The following is a 7,455-nucleotide window of genomic DNA, read 5'->3' as shown; positions in this document are numbered from 1 at the left end:
TGAGACATCTTAACACAGGTGAAATTCCAGCTTCCTCCTGATCAGTCTCCTGAGCCCTCATCTCTGCCAGCTGTTCAGATTGCCCTGTCTGCTGCCGTTCCACCCCAGCTTCAGAGTCTGTTCTCACAGCCAAGTCCTCCTGCTGCGCTTCTCAGCCTGCTCTCCCAACCAAGTCCTCCTGCTCCTCCTCTGACTCTTCTGGCTCAGAGGTCTGGGCCATGACACTGGCAGAATGTGTTGTTTTGCATCCTTACTTAACCCACTTTTATGGCTGAGTGCCACAGATGTAGCTGTGTCTGTTGCTTGTGGATGAAAAATGCTCGGGGGAGGGAGGGCAGGGCACATTTGATGCTGTTGTTGGTCCTAGTCTGCTGCCCTAGTCTGCTGCATCTGTGATATCACACTTACTTACTTGCTTGCTTGTTGCTGGCTGCTGCTGTTACCCTGCATTGGGAAAGGGCACATGGGGCAGTGCATTTCATTGTTGTTGTTTCACACTGTTGAGTGTAGATCAATTGCATTGGCGGGGGGGGAGATGGTAGGACACAGTGGAGGTGGTGAGTGACACAGTAGATGTGTGTGACCTTTGGAAACTTTGTACTTTGCAAAGCTCTGTTGTTGATGATGATGATGAAGTGTGCTGCATCCACCCTATGGGAGAATGGGGACAGAGAGTGCCCATTTCTTCCTCTGGGTGCCTCCTCGGAGTGCCACAGTGGGTCGGGCAAAGGGCTGGTTTTTAAAGAATTTTTGAAGTTTGCACGTCTCTGGGGCAGATTCAGGACAGTAAAGGGACTTTGGGGGCAGAAGAGTGGGTCGGGAAGTAGTGCCCCAATGGGAGCCTGCTACCACCCAGATTCCAAAGGAATTGGGCAAAGGGCAGATTTTTACAGAATTTTTGAAGTTTGCACATCTTTAAGATTCCCCCCATAGGGAATAATGCAGGTTTCAGCAGCCCCATAAATTCACTTGAGGGGCACCAGGGTGGCCCAGAGCAAGTGGTGGAGTAGTGCACATAGGGTGCCAACCACCACATACCCACAAGCCCATGGGGTACTGGGTTTTGTTGTTTCTGAGGTATTTTGAGTCTATATTATCTGGTAGCAAATGAGAGTGGATTCATTTTCAATGACAAAACCCTTTTTAAAAAAATATGAATTGATTTGGGAAATTCAGGTACAAATCGAATCAGAGGTGATTCAGGTGTGTGTGGTGTGTGTGTGTGTGAGAGAGAGAGAGAGAGAGAGAGAGAGAGAGATATTTGGACCCAAAACAAATCGGGGGTGTTTCGATTTGAGTACAAATCGAAACAAAAAAAATTAATTTGTGCACACCCCTAAATGGAACTTCAGGATTCTGTTTAACTGAAATGCTTTATATCTTTTGTGAAGGCTGCCTCTGTTAATCCAAAATACATCTTCATGTGTATGAAGGCCAGACAATAAGAGGTTTTTAGTACTCCAGAGTCCAAATTACTAAGAGAAAAATCCACTCTAGGTTCCACCTGCAGACCTCTTTTAGGAAGATCTGCCAAATGTATCAATCTTGTTTTGTTTTGTTTTGTTATTTTTTTGACTGGATTGACAAAAGGCCACTGTTTTTGTAACATTGAAAATACTCCCGTAGTCATTTCTAAGTATAGTTTTTAAAATAGATCTTAAGTACTGGCCCTAAAGAGCATCAATAAGATGCTCTTATGGGTCAAACAAACATAATTTGGCTCAATCCACTCCCCTTATTCAATCATCTCTGTGGATAAAGGCTTTTATTTTATTTAGATGCTCTTATGCACTGCACTGCTTGAAAACACATGAAGCATTATTACTGAGTTAAGGATTGATGCCCAGAAATAAACGTAGGTACATTAGTATGTATCAACTGATCAGAGAACCAAGTAAATAATTTAAGCTGCAACATAAATTAAAGGTTTTTAAATATTGCAATGTTGCAGTTATGAATGCTAGCCGGCCTACTCTTTCATTAAGCATATTTCTGGCTAATAGTTCAGGAGCCCAGTAGGTGTTCCTTTAGGTGAGGTAATGGTTGAGAAAGAGCCCTAGAGAGAAAGTTGGAAGAATCTTCTAAAATAGTATATTTCCTGGTGGGGCCTGATGGGACGGTCAAATGTGAGAGTCGAAGGTGACTCTATCTTTCTGCTCCACCAGGCAATCAATGAAATGCCCCTCCCCTTGGCCTCGTGCAGAGGGGAGGGCGATTTGTGCCAGTCACCCCTGCACGAGGCCAAAAAAGGCCCGTGATTGGCCGGGCCGGAATAAGGGGGCGGGACTTGAGCCGTGCTAGACGGGCACCCGCCCCCACGCTATCAGTTCGGGCCAGGCTTTCTATCGAAGAGGAGCTCTCGGTCGGAGCTCCTCTTCTACATCGGAGGCACCTGGGCGGGTCCGAAGGCAGCGTTTCGGGCGTTCTGCCTTTGGCAGCGCTCCTCGGGGCTTGGCCTTCGGCGGCGCAGGGAGGGCTCCCTTGCTTCCTGGCCGCGTGGACGTCGCGGCCCGACTTCTGGCCAGTTGGCCACACGGTTTGGGGGACGGGGTTGCTGCGCAGCTGGGCGGCTCGGGGTGGGAGTAGCTTGGCGTCGGGGACTGTGGGGGTTCGGGAGGCCTGCCATCAGCTGGGTGTGTGGGTTGGGGCCTGCCTGAAGGGCTTGGTGCTCGGCCTTGGGCATTTTCCTCCCCTGCCACCCCGCCGCCTTTACTTCCTTGTTGGCCAGTTCTTCTGCTCGGCACCCCCTCCTCCTCCTTTCACAATTTTGGCCTCTTTTAAGTGGCCTTTTCGGTGGGTGGTTGGTTTGTGTGGGTTTCCTCCTGCCCTTTGACTTAGGTGTGGGCTTACAGCTATTTGGCTTGATACTTCTGCTGATACCAATTGCACACGGACAAGGAGTGGCTTTGGGAAACGAAAGCAGCCGTGCAGGGGTGTTGGTTGGGGTCGTGGTAGTGCTGCGGGTTGGCTTTTGGTGGGCAAAGACCAATACAATGCCGGGTAAAGCAAAGGGTAAAAAGGGCGGTAGGCCTGTAAAGCCTCCTAAGCGGCCTGCACCCCCCCTTCCTCGGATGAGGAGGATGATCAGGAGATGGTGCTTATTCGTGGCCTTGTGCAGAGGATGGAAGCACTAGAGAAGGCCAGGGCTATTCCTCCTCCCGACAAAGACGCTGGGCCTTTGGGTGTTCCGAAACCTGCGCCTAAGCGCATGAGGGTGGCGGTTCGGACGCAATTATTAAAATCAATTTCTGATAGGTTGGCTGCACTAGAACATGGCGCTGTTCCTGGCGGTCCTGCGGCTCCTGCTCCCACAGCAACTTTGCCTGGTGTTCCAGATCTGGTGGTTCCGGTTCCAGTTCCTGATGTGCTTGAGCCGGCGGCTCCTATCGATCCCGCGCCTGCTGCGCCAGCGGGGCCCAGTCCGAAAGGCCCATCTGCACCTTTGGTTCCGGGTGAGTCTGTTCCACCTACACCACCGGGCGGTACCGGCCAGTGGCCGCCTGTTCCCTGGCCGATACCTGCTGTGGGCAGATGGGGCAACCCATGGTGGCCGCCTTTCACCTCACACTGGGGTATGGGGCACTTTCCAGGTGCGGGTTACACGCAAGGGTATCCAAGCATGGCAATGGGATCGCAAGGGGCGGCCGAGCAGGTGTGGTTAGGGCGTCCGCCCTACCCGGCGTTGCCGGCGGTGGGCCCGGCCGGGGCAACTAACGATTCAACGGGTCAGACTAGTGGCAGTGGTTTCTATCCCATGGGTATTTTGCCTACGGGACAGCATGCCCCTTACGGGGCAGTTGGGCTTCCATTGGGGGGTCATCTCCTGCCTGCTACTAAGGAAAAAATTTTGCGGGGAGAATATGTAGACATTTTTAGCCTCTTGTTCCGGGAACCGGAGGTGAAGCATAAGGAAGGGGAGTCGTGTAAAGAACACGAAGCTACTAAGAGGAAACCCGTGGAGAAGACTTGGAACAATTGGCTTTCCGGCTTCACCATCTACATGGGGGTGCTTGTTCAGTCCCAGCCGGCTAGGGGTCCGGCCCTGCTTAAGTATATGGACATTATCCACAGGGCGATGTCGGATTTTGCAGGAACAGCGTGGGTCCGTTATGATGAGAGTTTAGAATGAGGGCTGCCTTGGACCCCTCCCTGCCTTGGGATGCCCCGTTGCAGGAGCTTTGGCTGGTGATCATGTCGCCGTCCCGGCCGGTTGAGGGAGACAGGTCTGATAGCGGCCACCTGTTATCCAGGCCGCAAGGCGGGCCTTTGGCCCCTTCGGCGGGCCAGCAGTGGGTTCAACCCCACATGGTCTGCTGGGAGTTTAACAGTGGGGGTCGGTGCACGCGCCCGGCCTGTCGTTTCAGACATGCCTGCGGGCTATGTGGGGCCAAACACCCGAGCTCCAGTTGCCCTAGATCCCGTTCCTCCAGTGCCGGTGGTAGGTTTAGAGCCGGGGGAGGCAAGAAAGGCGGCCCTCCCCCACCCCCTTCGGGTAAAGGGACCCAGCCCAATCATCCTTGAAGAGCTGGCGCATTTGTTGGGGGAGTACCCGGATAGGGCATCCACTGATTACTTGTTGGCGGGATTCCGGGATGGGTTTCGGATTCCTTCTAAGGCCCGGCGGGTGCCTACTGTGTCTAGGAATCTTAGGTCTGTGTTGGGGATGGAAGAGGTTGTCCTTAGGAAGATTAATAAAGAAATAGCAGCAGGCAGGGTTGCTGGGCCTTTTGATCGGCCCCCATTCCCTGAATTACGGATTTCCCCCTTGGGCGTGGTGCCCAAAAAGGCGCCGGGGGAATTCCGCCTTATACACCATTTGTCTCACCCCCGGGGGTCTTCCGTGAATGACGGGATCCCCGATGCCCTCTGCTCAGTTAGGTACACATCTTTTGACCAGGCTGTGCAGATGGTTCGGGCCCTGGGGCCCGGGGCCTTGTTGGCTAAATACGATATTGAATCTGCATTTCGCCTCCTTCCAGTCCATCCAGATGATTTTGACTTGTTGGGTTTTACATTTGAGGGCAAGTTTTATTTCGATCGAGCCTTGCCCATGGGATGTTCTATTTCATGTGCGGCTTTCGAAGCTTTTAGTACATTTCTGGAATGGGCTCTAAGGCGCAGGGCGGGCCTGGCCTTTACGGCCCATTATTTAGACGATTTTCTTTTTTCCGGTAGGGCCAATTCCACGGAATGCCAACATTTGCTGGGCTGCTTTACTGCAATGGCCTTGGAATTGGGGGTTCCCCTTGCTGCAGGGAAGACTGAGGGGCCGGTAACCCGGCTTTCTTTCCTCGGCATTGAATTGGATACTGTTGCGGGCTGTTCCAGGCTTCCCTTGGAAAAGTTGGGCACCCTTTTGGCTTTAGTGCGGGCTATGGGGAGGGCTCATAAGGCCACGCTGCGGGAGCTCCAGGTGGTAGCCGGTCACCTTAACTTTGCCTGTAGGGCAGTGGCTCCTGGCAGGGCTTTCCTCCGCCGCCTTTGTGATATCATGTCTGGTTTGCGGGCCCCACACCATAGAGTTAGGGTTACCGAGGGGGTTAGGGCTGATCTGGCCTTGTGGGAGTCATTCCTTTCGGAATTTAATGGAGTATCTTTTTGGCGGGATGTGCAGCTCCTGGAGGCCGAACTGCAGGTCCATTCGGACGCTGCAGGAAGTGCCGGCTTTGGAGTGTATTTTCGGGGTCGGTGGTGTGCTGCCCGTTGGCCTGAGCATTGGGTCTTACGCGGGTGGACCAGGGACTTAACTTTCCTGGAATTTTTTCCCATCGTGGTGGCGGTGCACCTTTGGGCGGGCGAGTTTGCTGATTCCACAGTCCGCTTTTGGTGTGACAACCAAGCGGTGGTCCAGGTGGTTAACTCTCAGACTTCCCATTCCCCGCGGGTTTTGGGTCTTCTGCGCGCGTTTGTGCTGCAATGCCTGCGGGCGAACATTTTGTTTGTGGCACGCCATGTCCCGGGCTTGCAGAATGACATTGCTGACGCCCTGTCTCGCTTTCAGGTGGACAGGTTCAGGGAATTAGCGCCCGAAGCAGCACTTCAGCCGGAGCCCATGCCAGCCGCATTGTGGCAACTTGGCAGGTAGAGGCGCAGCGGGCTATTGCGGCCTCGCTGGCGCCTAGCACCCGGGCGAGCTATTCCGCCAAGTTGGAGGCCTTCTCTCGGTTTCGGAAGGGTGAGGGGTTGGAGGAGTCTTGGCCGGTGCCAAGTGACCACCTGTTGCAGTTCCTTGTGCATTTACGCAGTGAAGGGCGGGCGGTATCCACCTTAGGTGGATACGTTGCTGCGCTTTCTTTTGCTGCCCAGGCGCGGGGTGTAGCTGATTGCTCGGGTGACCCCAGGGTCCGGAGAATGCTGGAAGGGTGGGCCTGGGGAGCCCCACGGACTGGGGACGGTAGGCTCCCTTTTACATTGGATTTGATCAGATCCTTGCTTGTGCACTTAACTATTTGTTGCAGGTCTTCCTGGGAAACCGCTCTTTTTCAAGCGGCCGTCTTGGTCGCTTTCTTTGGGGCTTTTCGGCCAGGGGAGCTGTTGCCTAGGAGTGGCCGCTCCCTTCAGGACCGCTGTCTGCAGTTTGCTGATCTCTCTCTCTCTGCGGGAGAAGCGCGTTTGATGTTACGCAAGTCTAAAACTGACCAGAGGGGGAGGGGGCAGGTGGTTCGTTTGGCGGCATCTAGTGCGCCCCTCATTTGTCCTGTGGCGGCGCTGAGGCGCTACCTTGACTTGGGCCCACGTGTTGGGGGCTGTTTGTTTGTACACAGCGGGGGGGATCCTTTAACCCAGTACCAATTCTTGGCTGTGCTGCGTAGGGCCCTGGCTTCCGCCGGGGTGCCCTCTGCGGGCTTCACGCTCCACTCCTTCCGGATTGGGGCCGCAACCACAGCCAGTCGGTTGGGTTTGAGGGAGGAAGAGGTGATGCGCATAGGGCGCTGGAAATCCAGTGCTGTGAAGCGTTATGTGCGTTGAGTGGGTGCTGTGGCACTAATGGTTTATCTATTTCCTTTTGGCAGGTGCTGGCGGGGCAGCGGCTCCTGTACGTATCCTCATTTGCGGCCATTCGTTGGTCTTCTGGGCGTTCAAGAGGGCCAGCACCTCGCAGTGGGGTACCCAGCTGGGATTGGCTGGGCGCGCAATTGTTTGTTGGAAAGGCATGCGGGGTATGCTCTGGAGCCAGCTGCTCCCGGCAGTCTGGGATTATGTAGGCAGGTCTCCCCGGCCAGATGTTCTTGTCATCCATCTGGGGGAGAATGATTTGGGCAAGCGGACTGGCGTTTCCTTGGTTCAGCAAGCCTCTTCCGACCTGCAGGTTTTGAGGGCTTGGCTGCCTGGGGCCCACGTTGTTTGGGCCGAGTGGTTGCAGAGGCAGGCGTGGCGTGGGGTCCAGAATCTCAGGGGCATTGAAAGGGCCAGGCGTAAGGCATCTGCCGCCATAGGTAAGTTGGTGGTGGCTGA

Source organism: Hemicordylus capensis, chromosome 5 (genome assembly GCF_027244095.1).
Source record: "Hemicordylus capensis ecotype Gifberg chromosome 5, rHemCap1.1.pri, whole genome shotgun sequence".
Taxonomy (NCBI): Eukaryota; Metazoa; Chordata; class Lepidosauria; order Squamata; family Cordylidae; genus Hemicordylus; species Hemicordylus capensis.
Note: the sequence above shows the minus strand (reverse complement) of the source record.